At 39.5% G+C, this 23,988-nt stretch overlaps 1 long non-coding RNA gene across 1 annotated transcript; it reads left to right on the forward strand.

The window, feature by feature from the left end:
* Positions 1 to 2,135: 2,135 nt before the first annotated feature.
* LOC137472595 (uncharacterized) lies at positions 2,136 to 4,674 on the forward strand. The gene is made up of 3 exons (XR_010998291.1): positions 2,136 to 2,585; positions 4,195 to 4,290; positions 4,593 to 4,674. It is a non-coding gene; the product is annotated as an uncharacterized lncRNA (long non-coding RNA).
* The last annotated feature ends 19,314 nt before the right edge of the window (positions 4,675 to 23,988 follow it).

A 23,988-nucleotide genomic window follows, 5' to 3' on the forward strand; every position in this document is an offset into this window, starting at 1 on the left:
TGAGCAAGTTCAATACTGAATAAGCAATTTTTTTTTCTCAGATTAGGTTTACTTACATGGTCTTGCCATTATCAGGATAAGTAATGAACCTAGAAGAAAAGCACCAGGAAAATAAATAATGTAATGTAAGCTAATCTTGAATACAGTTTGGCTTTTGGAAGCAGGAATGTCAGACTGGGCTGAATGTTCAACAAGATCTGCACAGCAAATCATCAAGCACTACACAAGTTCACAGCAATTCACCTGAGAATAGGGGTTCACATCTCAATAATCATCTTTTGAGACTCTTTTTCAGGTTTTTCACATTTTGTCTTTAGCTCATTTTCTGCTATTTAATACTTTATAAGTAGCAGACTATCTTGTTTTTTCTTTTAGAACTTTGCTTTGTAATCTTGAACTTGCTGGATTTTTTCCCCTATTATATATCCAGTGTATTGTGATATCATCATGCCACTTACAGCATGCATTTCAGTACACTTGCAAACTTAACAGTTTTATAGTGCAATTACTGTGATGTATTTGGCAGACATACGAGCCTGCATTTCTTATTTGGGGAAAACTTCTAGAAGTTCATGAGTTAATCAGCAGAGACAAATCAGGCTGACATTGAATGCATGAAGTTTGCTTTGTGTTTATGTATTGTTTCATAAAACTTGATCACACACTGGTACACTGAGAGTGGTAAGCTTATAGCATCTCCAGCTTTCCCTGGTTATCATGGACTTCTTCTGATTCTCTGAAATACATGCATCATCCTGTATCACCTAAAGTTCCAATTCAAATAAAAAGGGGGGGTTGGTCTGTTGGTCTTCAATCATTTTAGCCTAGTATGTTGGTTTCTGTGAAGTATCTTCTGTATAAAGTAATGCTCAGTTTGAAAGTTGCAGAATTGGTATCTAAACAGAAATTTACTGTAGTCACAGTGTTTCTATATGAACTGTTTATTGACAGAATGTGCAGTTATGGACTCTAACCATGGACAACAAAATGTAAGATATAAATGCTTTTTGGTAAAATACACATGTTATTCTTTCTCTGAATGCTGTCAGTACTGTTTAAAAATATTTGAGGCTCAAAATTTGTTTTAGAGGAAATACTCCTTAAAAATGTAACTGAAAGACTGTAAAGTTTGCCCCCCCCCAATTTCAGTGTCAATATCACCTGTGCTAGATTTATTTTGAAACTGGGGAGTTTTGGACAATTTTGCAGTTGTTCTCAGATTACAATAAAATACAAACCATATTCTAGAAATGTGTACATGTTATTGTTAGCCTGTCAGCTCTGGCCTCATAAAATAAATGCGAAACTGCAACTTTCCAGCAGAAAAGCTCTCCAACCACTCACTGTTCAGGGCCATGTGGGATGAAATGGAGGTGGGAGGAACACTCTTTTCAGAGGTGGGCACAGGCCGTGTAAACAGATGTGGCTGGGCTGGATGGGGGGCCTGAATGGCGGCATTGTTCCCTGTCTTCCCAGGCTCCCTCCCTCCCTCCTTCTCTCCCAGAAGGGACCCGCCACAAATCTGGCTGCCAAGATGAGAGCTTAAACTCTGCCTGTTAAAATTCAAGGGAACCAGAGTGCACCGAAGTTTTAAGTCTATTAAATACCACACTCTCTCACCTCCCCAGAGCCATACCAGAGGCATTCCTGAGCAGTTTATATGAAGTGTTTTTTTTCCCCCAACAACATGTCAGAATTAATTTTAAACATACACTTTCAAAGTTTATCCAGTGGGACTTTTACATTGCATAATTCATTGTAGTTTATTTTTGAAAGTTGTCTGTGACATGTGATGAACATATAAACAGTATCTTTAATATGTACATATATATATGATGCTGTTCAATAGCTTTACATTAAGTACATTCCAAGAAGGAAGACTCAGGAGATACTACAAACATATTTAATGCAATTACATATGCTAAACTAAAATCTTCTAAACTAAACTTCTAAGCTGATTGTAGGGACACAATTCAACAGTGTTGATAGAAGCTCATCTTTTAACCCCCATGCTGCTGCTGAGTTTCTATATGCATGTTCATGGATTTATTTCACTGGGGGTTGGTATTGTGGAATACTTGCAAAGGTCACATATATGAGCATTTGGAAGCTTGCCCAGGTTGCTTTAAGTGTGATTTCTGAGGCCTTTCTAGGGAAGAGGCAGAAACCGTAACTTAATTCTAGTTTAAGGATTTAACAAGACTGTTTCATGGAGATAAAACAGCACAGTTGTCCCCAGTTATGTTCAGAAACTGGAGCTATTAATGAAATAAATGAAACTTATAAACTGAAATTATTCATAAAATATTTAAGTTCAGTAACTTGTTATTCATTAAATACACGATGCAGCATTCTGCTGCACAGGAGTGGTGGTTTTTCCTCCCTCCTTGTAGTGATAAAAGTTTGTAATCCATGTATTTCAGATTTGCAAATAATTCTATCATTGTGCCAACTGTGTGCGTCAAGGTCATGAATGCATTTTATAGGCATTCATTCATTTCTGTGAAATGAAGCATGCCAAACATCACCAGAACAGAAAATGAGAAAGTGAAACAGAAGAAAGAGGGTAAAAGAATCTATGTTTTGTAAGTGCCAGTTTGCATTTCTTTCATACTCAAAAATTAGGTGTACTTCCTCTGTAACAGCTCAAAGGGCACACATAGTCATAGGTCTAGTTAATTTTCTGACCCCAGAGTAATTTTTTTGTATTAGCAGTGGCTTGAGGAAGCAAAATGAACCCAACAGCATGCTTTAAACAGTATTTCAGGGTCACCCTGCCAGCATTCAATTTGCAGTTCTGCTGTAAATCTGCCACCATAGGCAATGTACAGGAGTGTGTTCAATCCCTTTTTTGGTGGGGATAGGACTCGCTTGTTTATTTTTTGGCACACTATTAAAGTCTAGTTTGTTGTGGCTATTTTTTCTTCCAGTACTATGATTTTGTCTCAAAAATAGTGATAGGGAGTAAATAAGGTGGCCTGATTTAATTTCTTTTTCTGCCACACATGCTGACTTTGTGTCCCCTGTCATTAATAGATCTAATAGGATTCTGGCATGAAACCAAAGAGGGGGAGGGAGGAAGGGATGAGCTGCAGAGAGTACTGGTGCCTTTCTCAACCCAAAAGCAATGTCAGGCCTATCATCCTTCTCTTTAGTCCTCCCTGACAGAGCTAGAGGCATTTCTCTATACATGAGTGTGTCTCATGCATTCATGAGGCTTTTTGACACTACAGCCTCTTTTGTTATGAGATAGATCAGAGCTCTGCCCTTCTCCCAGCTGCCATATGGTGCAGTGGAAAGGGGCTTTCAAAGGGAGAGCAGGACTGAGGAGCTGAGGCAGGGAAAAGAAAGCGATTGAACAGCAGCCTATGTCAGATTAAAAACAAAAAGAAAACAACCCCAACAAAACAACAAATCAACAAAAAGACCTAACCAAAAAATCCTCAGAACAAATCTTTTTAAAAAGGAGCTTCTCCAAAATGGGAGTTGCTATAAAAAAATGAAATATACCAAAGTATCTCATATGTTGTAGTATGAATTATTGTGGACTTATTTAAGGGAAACATAATTAAAAGAGAAACTTCCTGAACACACCATCTCATTTATTCTATTAAAAATGATTGCGAACAGCAGCAGATGAGATTGATTTACTTTCACAGTGAGGGGAGGGGGGATCCTTGGAATAGAAAACTGTCTCCAGAGGAGGTGAACAGGCTGTTGGGATTACAGCCGTGTTGTGCTTGTTCTCCAGACACAGAGCTTGAAAATAAGCATACACATTTTTGTTATCTTAGTAATGCTGGCTGAGAAAAGCTGAGAAAGTCTTATAGCCCCTGTGCCTCAACACAGGATCTCAGCTGCCTCAGCCCAGCTCAGATTTTACATTTCTCTGAGAGTGAAATCCTTCTGCCCTACCATGTGTGTGTAACTGTCAAGCTTTAGTCTGACAATGCTAGAAGATTCCAAAAAATATTTGTCTTCACCATGGTGTTTGGAAAAGGACTGTTTAAAGGAAAACATCAGATGATAAAATTCTTCTCTCTGTTCAGTGAGTGCAAATGCACTAAAATAAACAGAGTTTTTCAGACTTATAAGTCATTACCATGTTTTACCAAGATGACTTCCTCCATTAAAGAAGAATAATTAACTGACTCAAATTTACTATGTGCTATTTTTTCCTTTTACTTGATTCAGCTTCAAAAGGAAGTCTGTTTCACACCTGCCTACAGCCATTTTGACTTCCAGATTTGCTGACCAAATATTTCAGCTTAAAAATTAAAAAAATTATATGTGTGTACCTTAATCAAAAGTATTTCTTATTGAGATTTCTTAAATTGTGTGGCAAATTGGACTTTGATCTTGACGTCTGTATACATCAGAAAAATACATATAAGGACACACTTCTCAAAATTTAGGAAAAATTCTGATAAAATGGATTGGAATTGCAGTTTTTATTCCCAGAAGAATTATTAAATCTGTGTAATTATTTTAATAGTCCTGTGGGACTGAACTAAATTATGCAGAATGCACAGGAAGGGAATCAACTCTATTACATGGAAATTTTGAAATGTTTTGTTCTAAATACATTTAAGGTTATTTTGTGTCTCCTGAACTGCTTCAAGACAGTTATGGAAATTACAATTCAAGGGACATGAGAGAGGACTGGGAAGATCAAAGACTGAGATCATTGCCATGGGAAGGGAGGATATATGAATGGAAGAGGCAATGAGGGGGATGTGGTACAAGTTTAAAAATCGTGCTTGGCACAGTAGCTAGGGAGCCATTATTCACTATTCCTCAAGTAAATGACTGGAAGACACCCAACACCAATTTAAAATAAAATTTTTGAAATTAATCAAGTCAATTCTTTCATCTTACTATGCATGATTCAATTGAAGCTTTCATTGCTACTGTAAATTCTGAAGGGCAAAAGTATAGATGGGTTTAAACAGATTCATTTGAAGAAGAATAATTGCTGATATTACAGTATCTCAGATGCAAAGTGTTGCTTGGGAAGTCCTAGAAATGGTGCGTTTTGGGGAGCTGGAACAACATGTCAGAAGAGGCAATTAATTTCTAATTTTCTTGTATCATTTTACCTCTTTTACTGCAAATGCTCAAATGTATATGAAGGTAATATTTTATATGGCCCAGTATAATTTTTCTTTTCTTCTTATAAAATATTTATCAATTCCAGTAAGCTGGGCTCTCCTATTATTCTGTTTATCCAGCTGGGTGCCATTCATATGTTTAATTCTGTTGTTCACTTTTGAGGTTTAACTGGAAGGAAGATATTGAAGCATTTGGGAGGTGTATCAGACAAGGAAAGCTGTCTGAAAGGGGAATACTCCAGTCCACATCCCATGAGACAATAAGGGAAGCTCAAATGCTTCCTGAAAGTGACTCTAAACAAAATACTACTTTTCTAAAAAATTAACTACTTGACTTGGATTTGACATAAGATTACATTTAATACTGATTCTTTTAAAATTAAATTACAGATTTTGTCACAGATAAATATCTTATACAAAGGTTGTTGTTTCCATTTCCCAAACTGTGCTGCTTAAGTTCATTTATTGACTATTGCAGGTGGCAACAGAGCTGTTGGGACAGACCACACAGGTCCACTGAAAGAAACACTGTAATACTTGGTGCAGAGAAACAGGATTGTCCTTTCATACTATTGCCTGGTCAAAGGAGGTGGAGAAATGCCAGTCTGAAATGCATTGGCTTGGATTCAGCAATGCCTTTGAGTGAGAGTCAGCAAAGCTTGTTTAAGTTAATGATGGTTCTACACGCAGTCCTTGTGGAGAACATGTGCAAGGGATCACATTCCCCTTTTATGCACATGTCAGCCCTTGAGAAAAGTAGAATGAAATGAATAAAACCACTTCACCAAGATTATTTCTGAGAATTTCTAAATGAGTCATCCAAGTTTCATGCCTTTCATAATTTAAATTATCTATATAATTGTGCTGTTCCTTCTGCAAATAAAAACATATGCAAATGAATGAGGTAAAGGAAAATAATATTTTTGTGAGCAAGTGGTGGTCACGAAAGAATTATTGTGTTACTTGTTGTTGCAGTTTTTTCTGTCAAGTGAAAAGACACGGCCATTGCTAATCATGTTAAAAAATACTGCTGCTTTTTGAAAAATGAAAAGCAGAATTTGAGCTGAATTCTAACTCTGCATGGTAAACCATTGTTAGTCACAAACACATTTATTCAGTATTCATCTTCTCTAGCTAATTTTACAGTAGGAAGAGAAAGATAATTTTATGCAAAAGAACAGAGATGTAAGTAATTATTTTTCTTCTTTTATCACTATCATTGTCATTGTTTTGATTAATATTTTCACTTAAGAAATGAAGAAATGCTCTGCTGGGTAAGACTGGTGGCCTAGCTTCCAGGAGTGCTCTAGGGAAGGACACATGAGTCTTTGTACTTCCAGAAGTTGAGTCCCCTCAGTCCCTGGACTTCCAGAGTTGTGGTACTATCTGGTTTAGGACCAGGCAGGCATTTTTTTAATCTATTTGATGATCTTTTGACCATGAGTTTTTCTAATCCTTAACCTGCTAATATCTCTAGACAGGAAATGGAAAATATAAATAACTAATGTGAAAGAGTACATTCTTATAATGTTCAAAATCAATGTTTTACAATGCAAAAGAAATTGTTTATTAAAACACACCATTTGATATGTTTTATGGGATCAAAGAATTTGACCAAATAGCTCTTGGTTTCCACGTAAGATTTAAAACAACTAGCAAAATTTGTGATATTCAAATAGACAGATTAACAATATGTTTTAAGATATAACATGTATAGCTATGAGTTTAATTGTCTCAAGAATGCCAAGTACAATAAAACAAACCAAAAATGAAGTGTACATAAGTTTAATTGAAGAGAGTTGAAGAACTTAACACCTTGCCATATTCTAAATAAACTTCTTATGCACTATCATATGGTCATGACACACAAGTGAAGTGAAATGTTCTTAACAAGGTCAAGCAAATTATTGAAGAGTTTGATTTTCATAAGGACTCGATCTCAAGTATAGATTGGGAGAATAAATATAAATTGCAATTCCTTTAGACTGATGGCTTTGTTCCTAAAATTAGTCTCCATGTATTATATTTGGGCTACCTGGTAAAAGTTCCTTATTCTTACAGGCAGAGGAGGAGCTAGAATCTTGGTGCTTCAAGGATAAGCAAAGCATGTTCATTCATGAAATGTTTCAGCAGCCTCATAATATTCCCAGTGTTCCTTGCTTGTGAAACTGTATTGCAAACTGAAAGTAATTGTATTGCATGGGGGTAGTTCTGTGCAATTTTTTAAAAAAAGGATGCTAAAGCATCAAAGATATCTTGCTTCAGGTATCACAGCTACAGAGAATCCTAAGGCCATATGATCCAGACTAACATTTATCCAAAAGGATATGACATTTATCTTGATTTTCACTGAATCCAGAGTTTTAGAAAATCATTTGACAGGACATTAGACAAGAATTGCTCTACTCAGGCATCTCAGTGCATGATTCTGAGTAGCACAGAAGTGTCAAACTGCATTTGATTTCAGTTGCTGTTATTCATGTATGGTTTTGACAATGAAAGCATTATTATATCAGATTTATTCATGTACCCTAATTAGGCATCTCATCACTTTACAAAAATGATGTCCTGTCAAAAAAAGCAATGACAGCAAGAAGTATGGGATAACTGTAGGAAGAGATGCATATTTTATATTTAAACATAATGTGATATACTTAGAGCCCGTGGTACATATTGTTTTGCATTTTTTCAGCGAAGTTATCTGAGAGCACTCATTGTATCTTGAGAGCCTTGCAGCCTCCGGGTAGGTCATTGCTACAGTTTGGAACTGGAATTTCTCTTGAGTCTTGCCTGGCATAAGAGGATTTTGGAAGAAAGTTTTCTCATTGATGATACTCAGAGAAAACAACTGCTCCGAAAGGACTAGGCAGCTTCTATTTTATCAGAGAAACATTTAAAAGCTACGGCTAACAGTGCGGAAAACTTACATTTGGAGATGCATACACAACAAAGTTTCAAGTTCTTTTCTACATTGAATGGAAGATTTTTTAGAACACTTAATGTATCACCTATTGCTACGAGTCCTTCTCATTTTAGCAACATTAATTCAGCAAGACTGAAGTAAATAGCTCAGATACTGCATAGCTAAACTAATGAAGTAGATTCCTGGGAGAGCAGTATCCCACAACTTGACACTAGCTAATGCTATGCTTTTGAGGGAAACATTCTTTTCATTTTGTACCCAAAATTTCCAATAGCAAGATGAATCCAGCTTACAGGTATGGCAGGCAATGCCTAAGCTAGCATTACTGTTTCTACTCAGCCTTTACAAGCATAATTTCTGTTAAGAAATGATGCCTGTAAAGGCTGAGTAGAACTCTACTCTCCAATTTAAACAAATTGTTTTAATTTTAAGTATAATAATTTTTGATAGCAATGAAATATGTCAGTAGAATACAAGCAGAATGCTTAAAAGAATCTTAGGGATTCTTTAAGTCTATGTGGGAAATAGAACATTCTTATGTAAAAATTCTTATTCCTGAGTTAAAGGCATTACCAGACCTGAGTAATATAGAATATCCCTGCTCCTGAAGCAGAAGAAATCAGTAGAAATTACGGTGCTTGAAAATGGTTTAACATTCAGTCATTCTTAAAAATAAAATTTCTCTTTTTTTTTTTTTAATGACACTATGTAGAACCAGCCAATTCCTTTCACTGGAAACTCCTGGGTTCTCAGCAGCTTTTGTTGAAAGCAGACTCTTACATTACTTTATTAACTTAAGTTACAAAATTTTGCTATGTACAGACTTTCATAAGCATTGTAGTGTTGCAGTTAATTGAAAAAAAAAAAAAGACAGTATATGCATCCTTCCATCTAAAAGTGTCCAGTGCTTTTACACACAAAATATCTTCAAAGAAAATGATACTGGTTTTGTCCATGGCATTGCACATGCTGAGATATGTGGTATCCTGAACTGTGTGAGCTGGGAAGGAAAAAAAAATGTGGAAGGACTACCTTTCATTCTTAATGCCCAGTGAATTAAATAATTACTTTGTGTCCAGTTTCATTACTCATTCTGCTCACTGCATCATATTTCATTGATCTCTTATAAGCTGGAAGTGTATTTTGGTTTGCTATCAAGGTTTAAACTTTCTGCCAGATGTTTTCTGCTGCATGCTAGAATAAACACCCAATCTCGATCCTAAGTCTTGTCATTTTGTCCCCAAGTTGAGCACAGGTCAGTGGCATAAATTTCTACAGCCTTAAAAGATGCTTTAGGTAATTCCTTAAACAAAACCAAACTTAAGCAGAGGTCCGTATTTCACATATAGCTGTAAAGTCAAACAAGTCCCCAGTTCATGACCTAGTACAGTGCAGTAAGTACATTCAGCCTCTGAACAGAAACACATTTCTTCTGGTATTTCAACCCTACAACATATTGAAGAATCCCTGTGGCCAATTAAAGTAAGATGAAAAAATCCCATCTAATGAGAAGCAGGATATTTTCCTGTTTGTCTCTTTTATGGTATCACATGCCTTCTGGTGTTAAAGCTAGATCATATAGTTCTTTTGTCACATAATAAGTAAGCACTTAGTCCTCTGAATCTCCCCTTTTCCTGTCCCTGCTCCTTCCTCTCTGACCCTCAGAGGACCCGTGTAAAGAGCAAAAGAAAGGGAAAAAAGACTACTTACATGTGCTAGGATTTAGCTTCTGGCAAGAGACATTATAAGGAATTCATTTCTTGGCACATAATTTACATGTCCAGTCCTCCCTCCCACTCCATTTCTTTCTCCCACCCTTCCCCCCATTCCCCTTCCAAGCTGTCTTCTCACTCTGCAGTGCTTGCTGCAACTTCCTGCTGTATGTTTGCTTTCTATGTTCATTTCCATGGGAAAGGAATCTGCTCTAGCACAAGGCTGCTATCCTGCTCGTGCCCATGCTGGTCATCACTGCCACTTTTAGCTTAGGCCACAGGTATTTGGACTCCATTAAGTGATGGTGAAACTATCCAGCAAATGACTGTCATTAAATTTTAGCTGATTTAGGTGGAGAAATTTCCTCTTTGAGTTTTTAACTTTCTGCTTGCAAGCTCCAGACAAAATAAAACAATTTTCAATTTTAAATATTTAATCTAAATCCTGGTTTAGGGTTTTATTTTTGGGGAGAAGAGTTAAGTCCCTCTTGCTCATTAAAGGGCTCTCTGTTGTGTATCTTTGATGCTGCTTTGGGCAGCTCTGCTACTTTGATCCTCTTAGAAACAGGCTCATTACAACATCCACCTCACAGAGTTACACTTCAAAGCTTTGCAAAGGACAAAGAGAAGAATTTAGAAACAGAGCCAAGTGGCTCTCAAGTATCTTGACTAAATTAACTTTGTATTAAGTGTTACTGGCCCAGCTGCAATTTTGAGAGGAGGAAACAAAGCAGTAACTCTATGTGCTTCCTTCATGCATTTTATATTAAAATAACAAATATGCTTGAAATCTTCTAGGACTCTCTGCCACAGCATCTGCTAAACAAGCAGATACCATAGTTGTTGTATCAATGTTAGCAGTTGCTCTGAAGATGTTAAAAGGCAGATTGACATTGTCAATCAAATTGATTTATATTGTTCAGAATGATAGAGCGAATTTAATCAACCAGTGCGATTAACAGGGGAAATAGGCAGTTCTCAAAATCATTATATTCAGAACCTGAAGTAACCACATTCATCTTCAACACTTTCAGATCTATCCTTGCTGTAATGATTAGCATTATGGGTCATTCTCCAGCCTAAATTTATTACTTCTGACATGTTTGACTTAGTACTTCAGTCAGGAAGTCATGGAAGTCATTACTGTTACAATATACTGTTTTCACTATGTGAAAATTTCACTATTTCCATTATTTTCACTATGTGCTTTCAGCACAAACTGTAGTGCAGTGCTATTAACACAAGCTTCTTCAGCAGTCTTGTCCCAGTGAAGGTACAATGGCAATCAGAGAGCTCAGCCATACACTGAGTGTCACAGTCATGCTGCCTAGCAGGAGTGGGCAAATCAGCCTAGTCCTAGTGGGTGACTTTGAGCTTGGACTCCCATCTTATGTTGCCATAATCCCTGCCATGAAAGGGGTTTTTACTTTTGAAATAGCAGGTGATGCTGGTTTGGGTGATAATTATTCCTAACATAAACCCTTTGCAGAACATGCTGTAAGTCAAATGCAGATGCCATTCACTGCAGTCTTTGGAAACCTCTATGTTGGTCTCTCTCAAAGATGGCAGAATGACTTTTGCTTGAAAGTTATGATTTTATTATTTATTCTACTTATTCTGCCTTTTGAATACTTTACTAGGAGGTTTTTCTGAACTAATCAGAGTACCTTTTTTCTGAGATCCCACTAAAATAATCTAATCCTGTCAATATTTTGCTATGCTTGAGACATTATTAATTTAGAAAATTCTCCTTTAACTAATAGGTGTTTTACAGTACTGAGTGTTACAAGTTGTGCAAGTTGTGCTTCTGCTTTGAAAGTGCAGTAAGAGTGTAATAAACAGAAAAAAAATCACCAGGAAGCTTGCACCTCTTAGGTTGCAGGATGGAGGGTGCAGATGGCTGCCATTTATCAGGGTTAAACCATGTTCATTATATACTTTATTGCTCCAGAAGACCTGTCATAGTCCCTTGCTCACACATATTTCTACTCTATCTTCCTAGCAATCTTTAAAATGTACTTATGTGCCTCCCTGAACCATTAATTTCCTTCTCGCAAAGACTTATTAGTGAATATAAAAAATGAACTATGATTTTTTCTAGGGGAAAAAATAGAGCTTTAAAAACTTTTTATAATATATACAATTTCTTTGAAAAAAAAGAAAAACAGATTTTATACAAAATTGGTCTGCCTACATGCAATCCTTTGTGAGGTATGAATTCAGTGCTAATATAATTTCAAGCTCTTTGTCTTGATTAACAGGACTTCCAGTAGTCTTCTGGTAAAACAGAGAAAGAAAACATGACTTGAATCTCTAACATGGATGAATTTTAGGTAGAAAACTTGAGGACCAACAATGAAGCTAGTAATTGACTTATATATTCCACTTAATGAGGAATCTACTTCCCAGCCACTCCAGCCCATATCAGCCTACCAAAACAAATTATATGGTGACTGTCCGCTTCAATTTTGTGAATTATTTGTTTTCTGCTGTTAAATTGTTAAATTGGAGATCAAGTATCACTTTCATTTCCCTGTCAGTATGTCCTGGAGCTGAAGCATTTTCCTGGAGGTTACTGTGGGCTAGAGAGTTGCTGCTGTTTTGGAAGCTGGAGAGTTACATGCTATCCTGGACATGGAGACTCAGCATGATAATTTATTCTTCTTCTCTATTTTTCCCTTTAATGTAAGCCACATTCAAGTCGGCCTAATTTCTGACTGATCAAGCCTTCTATCCAGAAGGCCACTTTTGCATTTCAGTGACAAGTCTGGAGAATCCACTTGGTACAGGCAGAACCCATGCTTGAGGTTAGGAGTGTAAGAGTGCAGACACCCGCAGTGTGCCTTATGCTTTTGGGCACTGTCACCAAATCCCAACAGCAATATTTTCTCCACCAGCATACTAGTGACAGAGCCAAATGGTGACAAATAGAGTACTTTTATAAATTCAGTTATTCCTCACTATTTCATTCACATTTCTATTGGCATGGCACTGTCAACATTGTGATTTTGAAACAGCAGGGCACTAATACAGTGGTTATGATGACTTTCTTTTATGTAGAGAGGTATTTATTTCCCTGAATGTGCTAAGCAAAGCAGGAGATCTTGTGATATTCTAAAATATTCTTTCACTTGTGAACTGACCTTTGCCATTTCTGTCTCTAAACTTATGATGTATCTATCACCAAGAAACTCAGAAGCATTTGAACAGAGTACTTGCTGACTGACAATTTGCCTTGAGGAATTAAACTTCTGTAACTAAGCTCCTGGAAAAAGCTCTTCTGGGGCAATTGGAGGTTTACTGTGCTGATGTTGTGCATACCCTCCTGAGGGTAGTTCTTTCAAAGTTATATCCTGCTCTAAATTTCTCACCGTTTTAAACACAGTTGATCTTTAGGCAATGAAATATTGGTTTCTATTCACATATGAGTTCTTAGTTCTTTCCCCTGAAGTTGATCCTAATCCATAATTCAGTTTCTTTTTAATATCTGCTTCAGGCGTATCTTTATGGAGAAATAGACTGAATTTTACAGTTATTAGCATACCCAATGGAACATCCATGCCCAGTAAATGAGAAAACCCAAATTTTACTGATCATTTTATTTGGCTCATAATGTTTAATAGCTCTCTGCCATGTTCAAACAAATAAGATTTTCCTTGGAAATACTAGGGCTCATATTTCACTATCTATTGCATTCTCCTACTTCTCTATTTCACTGTTGACAGAAGAAGATCCTAATAGAACAAATCATACTGTGTTTTAAAACCTGTTTACTAGAAATCCCAGTTTAGCTCTTGCACAATTTATTCTATTATTTTCAGCTCTGTATCAGCCTCTGAAACAGATACAGAACCAGTGAGTTATGGTTTATATTGCATTATTCACAAATCTCTTGATTTAGTCTGAATCTAGACCACAGATAAGTTTTTAAAAACTATTCTATTTGCAGCTGCTGTCCTTTGGACAATTTCCCCTCCTTTTTAGTCACTCTTCTAAAGATGTAACTGTTTTACTTGTGAAGCACCCCTACCAGCACTATGAGTACATCTAATTCATCATGCATTGTCCTGGAATGTCATCCTTCTACAACTTATAAATATATTTCTTTTTTTAAAGCAACTTATTACTTCCTTATAAGGCAAAATCAAATCCTGATACATTTCTCAAAATTGTGACAAGTCTCTGGGAGACTGTTGCCTAACTATACTTTTCAGTTCATACTAAGTTTCTCTCTCAAAATCTTCAGTTTATCAGCTTATGCAATTTTCAAAAGCTAAAAAGAATACATAGTGATAGGAATACATTAATGAACTGGGGGGCTGCTTTCTCATGGGAGTCTTGTTTATCTATTTGTTTACTTTCTGAGCTAAAAAAAACCCACTTATTTTTTATCAGGGAAGCTAAGAAATCAGAGGAAACTGTAAAAGACAAATAATGGAAAGGACTGACAAAATAGGATTGGAGGGAAAGTGCTAGGCTTTTTTTCTGCTTTTAGTTACAGCTAGTCTTCATTTTACCCCCAAACTCATGGGGAACTCTATTCCCTTGCTCCTTTATGGCAGAAATAAAACCCAATGACCCCAGTTCTTTTCCAAGAGAAAGATTAAAAGGTACTTTTTTTAATTCTTTAATTTGATAAAATGCCATTTTAAAGGCCTATAGATAAATAGATACTCTAAGCAGCCTAACAATTTTTGCATTGTATGCAGGCTAGCTTCTAGATGACTGAGATGGTAATTTCATCTGAATCGTTCTATTCTAAAATATCTTGTGAGTTGACACCATACAACAATATCTAGGTGCTTTTGACTATAGACACCTGTAGCACAATGTATCTGTAGATACATTCATTTCCCATCCATACATTTTACAATTTTCCATAGCAGAAAAGCTTTTCTCGTCTCTTAATCACACATGTTTAACAGAAAAAGGCTCTATTTTAAACACAACTTGTTATTTTTTATAAGATTATAAGAGGTCTCTGGGGAGCGTGGTGACCCGGAGCGTGGTGAACAGGAGCGGCAAACAGGGATGTGGTGAGTCACTGGGGCATATACAAGGCAGTTTGCGTGGCAGTTCGCGCAGGCAGGACAAACAGGCAGGGTTGCCAACTTTCTCGCTAGTAAAGAGTCCTCTGTGTTGTTTTGAGGTTTTTCTGCTGCTTGGTTGTGTTTGAGGTGTCTGTTAGTAATGGTTTCTACATGGTCAAAATATGTGGCTGGTATAAGTGTGAGTGAGTTGAGCCCTCCAAAAAGGATGTGTCTGTGCAGACCCATCCGTGCCCAGAGTGTTTGAGCTTAGCAGTGGCTTCAGGGAGTGTTGTGGAGGAGACCTGCCTGTGGTGTGAACAGGTGAATGACCTCCTTTCACTGGTGGCTGAACTTAGGGAGGAAGTTGAAAGGTTAAGGAGTATCAGGGAAAGTGAAATGGAAATAGACTGGTGGAGTTCAGCCCTTCCATCTTTAAGGGAGGCCTCTGACCAAGAGATTGAGGACTTATATGCCTCCTGCTCTCAGGCAATAGAAGGGCACCTGGTGGATGAAGAGGAGTGGAAATGGGTCCCCATTCAGGGAGGTATTAACAAAAATTCCTCCCCATCCCCATCATCCAGCCAGGTACCACTACAGAATAGATATGAGGTCCTGGAACTAGAGACCCAATTAGATGATTTGAAAGAAAATTGCCTGCCCAGTGAGCCCCCCAGTTATGATTCATCTGTAAGATGGATCACTACCTCTAACATCAAGAAGAAAAGAAGGGTAATCGTAGTAGGTGATTCCCTTCTGAAGGGAACTGAGGGCCCCATATGTTGACCAGACCCATCCCACAGGGAGGTCTGTTGCCTCCCTGGGGCCCAGGTACAGGATATCACTGAGAGACTTCCTGGGCTGATTCAGCCCTCTGATTATTATCCACTGCTGATACTCCAGGCTGGCAGTGATGAGACTGAAAAGAGGAGTGTCAAGTCAATTAGAAAGGATTTTAGGGTACTGGGTCAGGTAGTTGATAGGGCAGGAGCATAGGTAGTGTTCTGCTCAGTCCCTTTGGTGGCAGAGGAAAATGATGAAAGAAACAGGAGAATCCGTATCAACAAATGGCTTAAGGGTTGGTGTCATCGGCAAAATTTTGGATTCTTTGATCATGGGGAAACTTTTACAGCGTCTGCTCTGCTGGAACCAGATGGGGTACATCTCTCTGTTAAAGGCAAAAGGTTTTTAGCTCATGAACTGGCAGACCTCATTGAGAGGGCTTTAAACTAGGTTTGAAGGGGGAAGGGGATGCAGCTGGGCTCTCTGGAAGTAGGCCCAAGGATTGCAAGGCTAAGTTAGGGGTGAAGTCAGTAGCCCAGCTGAGATATGTGTATACCAATGCACGCAGCTTGGGCAACAAACAAGAAGAGCTGGAGGCCATGGTGCAGCTGCAGAGCTATGATGTAGTTGCCATCACGGAAACATGGTGGGATGACTCACATGGCTGGAGGGCGGCACTGGATGGCTACAAGCTCTTCAGAAGAGACAGGAAAGGAAGAAGAGGTGGAGGGGTGGCCCTTTATATTAAGCAGACTTTTGATGCTGTAGAAATTGAAACTAAGGAAGATGGAGTTGAATGTCTATGGGTAAGAATTAAGGGAAAGGCCAACAAAGCTGACACCCTACTGGGAGTCTGTTATCATCCACCCAACCAGGAAGAAGAGGTAGATGACTTATTCTATAAGCAGCTAGGTAATGTTTCACGATCATCAGCCCTTGTTCTTGTGGGTGACTTCAACCTACCAGACATCTGCTGGGAACTTAATACAGCAGTAAAGAGGCAGTTCAGGAAATTCTTAGAGTGTATGGAGGACAACTTTTTGTCGCAGCTGATGAGTGAACCCACCAGGGGAGGGACTATGTTAGATCTGCTGTTTGCAAATAGAGATGGGCTGGTGGGAGATGTGGTGGTTGGAGGTCGCTTGGGGCAGAGTGATCATGAAATAATAGAGTTCTCAATATTTGGTGAAGTCAGGAGGAGCACCAGTAAGACTCTTGCATTGGACTTCCAGAGGTCAGACTTTGGCCTGTTTAGGAGACTTATTCAGAGCATCCCTTGGGAGACAGCCCTTAAAAACAATGGGGTTCAGGAAGGGTGGGCATGCCTCAAAACAGAGATCTTGAGGGCACAGGAACAGACTGTCCCTGTGTGCTGAAAGATAAGTCAATGGGATAAACGTCCAGCCTCGCTGGGCAAGGAGGTTTTGGAGGAACTTAGGAATAAAAAGAGGATGTATCAGCTTTGGAAGGAGGGTCAGGTCTCTAAGGAAGTATTCAAGAGGGCTGCTAGAGCATGCAGGAAAAAAATTAGGGAGGCCAAAGCTCAGTTTGAACTTAGAATGGCGACTTCTGTAAGGGATAATAAAAAATGTTTTTATAAATACATTAATGCTAGAAGGAAGGGTAAGACCAGCCTTTGTTCTTTACTGGACAAGGGAGGGAACTTAGTATTTGCAGATGAGGAGAAGGCAGAAGTGCTTAATGCCTACTTTGCCTCATTTTTTAGTGGGAAGATCACTTGCCTTCAAGACACCTGTCCGCCTGGGCTGGTTGATGGTGTCAGGGAGCAGAATGGTCCCCCCATTATCCAAGAGGAGGCAGTCAAAGAACTACTGAAATGCTTGGATGTTCATAAATCTATGGGACCTGACGGGATCCACCCCAGGATAATGAGAGAGCCGGCAGATGAGCTTACAAAGCCACTGTCCATCATCTACCAGCAGTCCTGGCTCACTGGTGAGGTGCCGGATGACTGGAAGCTGGCCAATGTGACACCCATTCACAAAAAGGGTGCAAAGGAGGGTCCTAGTAATTATAGACCAGTCAGCCTGACCTCAGTACCTGGCAAAATAATGGAACAGTTTATATTAAGCGCCATCACACAGAATTTACAGGATGGCCAGGGTATCAGACCCAGTAGCATGGGTTTAGGATGGGTAGGTCATGTTTAACCAACCTGGTCACCTTTTATGATCAGGTAACCCGCCTAGTGGATGCAGGGAAGGCTGTAGATGTTGTTTATTTGGATTTCAGCAAGGCCTTTGTCTCCCACAGCATACTCCTAGATAAGCTGGCAGCCCGTGGCTTGGACAGGAGCACTCTGTGCTGGGTTAGGAACTGGCTGCATGGCCGGGCCCAGAGAGTGGTCGTGAATGGTGCTGCATCCAGCTGGCGGCCAGTCACCAATGGTGTCCCTCAGTGGTCTGTGCTAGGGCCAGTTCTGTTTAATGTTTTTATTGATGATATGGATGAGGGTTTGGAGTCTTTCATTAGTAAATTTGCAGATGACACTAAGCTGGGAGCGTGTGTCGATCTGTTAGAGGGACAGAGGGCTTTGCAGAAGGACTTGGAACGGTTGGATGGATGGACAGAATCTAATGGAATGAAGTTCAATAAGTCCAAGTGCCGAGTACTGCACTTTAGCCACAATAACCCCCTGCAATGTTATAGGCTGGGGACAGTGTGGCTGGACAGTGCTCAGGTGGAAAGGGACCTGAGGGTGCTGGTTGACAGTCGGCTGAACATGAGCCACCAGTGTGCCCAGGTGGCCAAGAAGGCCAATGGCATCCTGGCCAGTATCAGGAATAGTGTGGCCAGCAGGAGCAGGGAGGTCATTCTTCCCCTGTACTCAGTACTGATGAGGCCACACCTTGAGTACTGTGTCCAGTTCTGGGCCCCTCAGTTTAGGAGGCATGTTGAGATGCTTGAGCGTATCCAAAGGAGAGCAACGAGATTGGGAGGGGCTTGGAACACAAGACGTATGAGGAACTACTGAGGGAGCTGGGATTGTTTAGCCTGGAGAAAAGGAGACTCAGAGGTGACCTTATCGCTCTCTTCAACTTCCTGAAGGGTGCCTGTGGTGAGCTGGGGATTGGTCTCTTTCTCTGGGCAACAACAGATAGAACAAGAGGACACAGTCTCAAGCTGTGCCAAGGGAGATACAGGCTAGACTTAAGGAAGAAGTTTTTCACAGAAAGAGTGGTCAAATACTGGAATCATCTGCCCAGGGAGGTGGTGGAGTCACCATCCCTGGGTGTGTTTAAAAAAAGACTGGATGTGGCACTTGGTGCCATGATCTAGTTGAGGTGTTAGAACATGGGTTGGACTCGATGATCTTAAAGGTCTCTTCCAACCTAGAAAATTCTGTGAAATTCTGTGACATTTTGGAAAAAATAAAACCTGTATCTTAACACTTACTAGTTCAAAAAGGAGCCTATTGAAAGATCTATTTTTACTGACAACAGCTGAAATTTTTACTGAACAGTTGGCAGGATGACAGGTTCCACTTTCAAATGAATTCTGGAATTTCTGTATGGATTTTTCTAAGGTATTTACTGAAATTATGAATCATGTTTCCTAATTTATGGATCATTTGAGGATCTAAGGCAAATGAATGCAGACAGATCCATAATAATGGAATTTCAAAATTGTATCTGCATCATGGGCTTATCAAGATTATATACACAGACTGAATGCATTATATTTAGCTAGCTATTTTCTAAATACAAGAACAGGTAGGCACCTTAAGGCCTACCATAACAATGGTATGTACAAATATAGAACCTCTAGTAATTATAAATTCATTTTTATTTACTAACTCATAATGTTCTCCTATGTTCATGCTTTTTGGGGTAGACGGTGAGCTGTTAATCTGCTAAGGTATGTGAAATGGGATCTCTTACATCATTTGGGATTAACATGCCATTTACATGGTTGTTAAATAACAGATGAGATAGTGGAGGCTGAGGACTGGATACCTTCGGTGGCTGGTCCTGATGCTACTTGTGAGACCTCTGAGTTTCTCTGACTGCTCTAGGGTCAGTCTAGTGTGCCAGGCACTAGACAAAAAGTCTGCCAGCTATTTTCTGCAAGATAAAAAATGAGATGGTAGGGTCCAGTGATTCAAAGAGATTAATGTGACCAAACTGAGACACTAAACTCAGGCATAATTCACAAACAAGTGTTACTCCAGGTAACAAGACAAAGTGCTCTGGCCCAGAGAGGTCTAGTTTTGATGTACTGGCATCTGAATGAAAAAAGTAGAATTAAGAGTCAGATAATTTGTTTCCCACTCCAACCCCTCTTAAGATATTGGATAGTGTCACGGGAGAGCAGACAGGTTAAATGCCAAGGCTGATGAAAATTGACCCATTTCAGTTTAGATGGGACTAGAAAAATGGATTTTAGAGAAACTGTGGCAGAAAAGCCACATGTTTCAAGTGATGAATTGATCTAAAATTGAATCTTTTGAAGACAGTAGATGGGAAACAGAGCAAAGCTTTTATAATATGGTGGAACAAATAGGGACATTTCCAAACCAAATTTAAAAAAAGATGAAAGCATAACAAAGAGCACCTTTATAAAAGTAGGTAACAAAGGGCTATGGACTCAGCCACTACAACAAACCTTTCTTGTTCTATCTTTTTGCAATCACCAGCAATGTTATGAGCCATAAGCCAGCAGTACCTCACTGAATGACTGATCTACACATTGACTGCAAGTGTAGAATGAGACACAAGGCATTTTTATCAATTCAATTGAAAGTATGAGGTAAATGCACCAGGTTTGAGGTACTGATGTGTCTCTTTTTCTATTATATGGAAACTAAATTGGTCTCACCAGTATTAAAATGTGATTTAGAGTTGCCTCTGAGGTGCATGGATTCTACAAGCTTCAGTCTCAAAACTATACAATTATTAATGCTGAAGGCTGTTTACAAGCTTATATGCTCTGCCTACAATTTCTGAACTGAAACTGTTGCTGAGGGAACAGATATGTCTTTTTCTACCTATATAAATCTGATACAATGTAATTATATAGAGGTTTATGTCAGATTAGCTAAATTGGTCCATAATTTAAATCTATGCAAGATGTTAGAAGTGGTCCTAGGTTCCAGATACAAAGGTTTCTTACAGTGTTCAGTCATGGGTATAGAAGAGCTGCCTATGTATGGAAGGCCACTAAACTAAAAATCAACTGTTGTGAATTAAATGTGGTGTAACTGCTCAAAAATGCTGTCTGCATTTTGCTAAGCCTCACTTACACAAGGATAATAATATTTTTTGGAACTGCATTGGAAGTGTTATCCTGCTACTCCTATACTCTTTGTTCTTTTTCTTTTTCATCCTAAAAAGCAGGATTTAAATTACAGTTTCTGCCTGGAATTACTTGTCCTTTAGACAAAATGGTGTTATCTTTCTCTCCTTAGCAGGTACAGCTGCAAACACTGAACTGAAGTGCTTTCCAGAGAAGATCACAGAACATGCATGGTATGAGCTGGCCATTTGCAGGTAGAATCAGCTGGCAATAACTGAAGTGGTTTATAAGAGTCATGTGTGAAATAATTTGCAGGCTAACAACTTCCCTGTATATATAAATGTCTCACAGATATTTTCTTCTTTCAGAGCTGTATTTCTGCCCACCTTGTGTAGCTACATTTGTAAGATGCCATGTAAAGCTCTATTCCTCTCCAGTTTGAATATGGGATCAGCCCTGCACTAACCTGTCTATGAGCTCCCAGGCAGCTCACAGGCTGAACTCTGGCTCTTTCAGAGCCCAGTCAGACAGCACTCACACAGGCCTGCAAAACTCCATATAGGATTTAACCTTCATTATGTCAAAGGGTCCTTTGAATATCCATTTCTTTTCAGAAATAATGGCTCTGAAAGTTCCTAGTGTTGGCTATGTGGTAACATTTTGCTCCCATTAGTCTCACCTATAAAGTTGAAGGTCAGGATTGAGTGGATGCGTTGACTGTAGCACAACATAATGTCTAGTGGCCTATTTTTACCCTTAGAAGGAGCTAAAACCCTTTATCCATATTTTATATTTATTTATGTCTATTTGCTAAGTAATTATTTTCTTCTTCATCTTTCTATACCCTGACACCTTAATCTTGCAGACATCTTACAATTGTTAATGAGAAATAACTCCCTGTCTTTACAATGCTTGCTTTCCATCTCTTAACACTGAGGCATCAGACGATAGTTCACTTTGCAAGACTTGAAAATATTGTGTTGTACTCCTCTTTTGAAGAATACATTTATATTAACAAATCTCAAACCAGGATCAATAATGACAGTCTTACAAACATGATTACTAGCTGAGACACAAGTACAGTCACTCTCTTGAATACATCACCCAGGTATTATTTTCAGCTCCAGACCTGAAAGCGATTTCCATATTCTACAGACAAAAACATGACACCTATCTCTAGGAGAAGCAGAACCAATCTAATATCCGTGGAAATACAATGCATCTTCTAAATCACACTGTTGCAGGGATATCTATAAACACTCTGTCTGGAGGGTATTTCATTAATTCCAGTTTCTATAAAGTCCATCATCTACTTAAGACATGGAAAAGCTTTTAACGATCAAGATCTCTGGCTCTCAAGAGACAAAGTGTTCTGAGAAAACAAACAATACAACTCTGTTAAGCTAGTGCTCAAGACCTAGTTCCTGAAGAGAAAAGCAAAGCCAACTCAAACCAGAAAGGTGTTGAATTTGTTTTTAGTATATATTTAAAAAAAAATCTAATAAGAAAATCTAGGTGACTAAATAAAACATCAACTATTATGCTAGTAATGTGACAGAGAGAGTTAGTAGTGGGCTGGTTGCACTCACAGCACTCTGAGAAATGGCAACAGTGCAGGTCTTGTTTTCTCTCGGTGAGCTGAAATTGTGACAGAAGCATGAGGAGAATTACTGAGCCATTGCTGAGGTGAAAAGATACTGCCTGTAAACCAAGTGCACCTTGTCTTTTCATGCCAGGTTAACTGCTCTATTGCTGAAATATGAGTTTATTAAAAGAAACCCTAACTCTATATGGGAAAAAGTAACTACTATTTTTATTTGAGCAGGGAAGGCTGTTGTCTGATGCTAGTGTGCCTTATGCAGCAAAGACTGCCTGCTTCTTCCAGATAAGAATCATGCCCAGTGTTATCTGTTCTAGGGTAATATCCAGGTTGGGAAGTCAGCAACCTCTCAATTTTTAAAGTCCTATTGGACCTTTGACTGCAGTGTGCTGTCTTGGTTTGAAAGACAGGTATTTGCCAAAGAAGATGGGAACCTCCCTTGGAATATGACACCCTTTGTCTCCAAATTATATAAACTTTGAAGTTAGGGGGCTTTCAGGCAAAGATATGGGAAAAGGAATAACAGTTCTTTACTAGCACGTAAAACAAGGCAAACAAACAACCACATGGCAGCGCAGCAAGCGGAGCAGCAGCAGAAACCCGCCCTCAGCCTTCTCTTGGCTGTCGGGCACTTTCCCCTTCGGTGCAGTTCCGGTCACGGCCGGCAGGGGCGCTGATGGCTGCCGGCCAGGCCGGACGGGGGAGATGATTCCCCCGCGGCTGTAGAGGGGCTGTGGCGCGGGCTCGGCCGCCTCTGCACATGGTCGTGGCGGCAGAAAGGGATGGACAAGGTGCTGCCTTTACAAACTCACAGGTACAGCCGATCCTGGTGCCCCCACTCTGGATAGCAAAGGGAGCTGTAGCAGGAACCTCGGAAGCAGCAAGCTGGTATGGCAGGGCGAGCAAAATCCTGGAGTGGTAAATGAGATGAGTCAGAAACTCTGCAGCTGTAGCAGGAGTTGGTCCCTGCAGGCAGAGGGTGCGTGGCTACAGTGTAGCAAAAACTTTAGAGTAGCAAGAGTACATGGCAGGGGCCTGAACACAGCAGGGAGAGGTTCCCACAGACTGGGAAGGAGCTCAGGGTCCCAGGGTTTCCCCTGAGGCACCCAAGCAGATGATGAAGGTCCTTTTTCTTTTAGTGAGGTAGGGTATTAGTAAGGTCCCAGTTCGATGGCTGCTCTCACGCGCAAAAGCTCACCCACAGCAGGAGAAACAGGACAGGGCTGAGCTCTGGAGGCAGCAGCAAACTCCCCCCCAGTAAGCAGCAACTCACCCATCCTCCTCCAAGTGGACAGCGAGAGAGCGAGGAGTTGCGCCAAGCTGCTTCCCCCAGCCCACATCTCCTGATATCTCTGCCCTGCCCGAGAGAATGCCCCTCAGCTACCACAGTAAAGCCAGCTGCACTCCTCCCCCTCCTCTGTAGTTCCTTCTTTTGTCTCTTTTAAATACTGGTTGTTATTGTTTCTCGGCAGGAAATTGGGAGAAAATTTCCTAAGAGAAGGAAAAAAACCAAAAAAAAAGAATCCTAACCTCTAGCATATGCCAAGTCTGCATCTTTGTGATACCAGCACCTATG

The sequence above is a fragment of the Anomalospiza imberbis genome, chromosome 4 (genome assembly GCF_031753505.1).
Source record: "Anomalospiza imberbis isolate Cuckoo-Finch-1a 21T00152 chromosome 4, ASM3175350v1, whole genome shotgun sequence".
NCBI lineage: Eukaryota > Metazoa > Chordata > Aves > Passeriformes > Viduidae > Anomalospiza > Anomalospiza imberbis.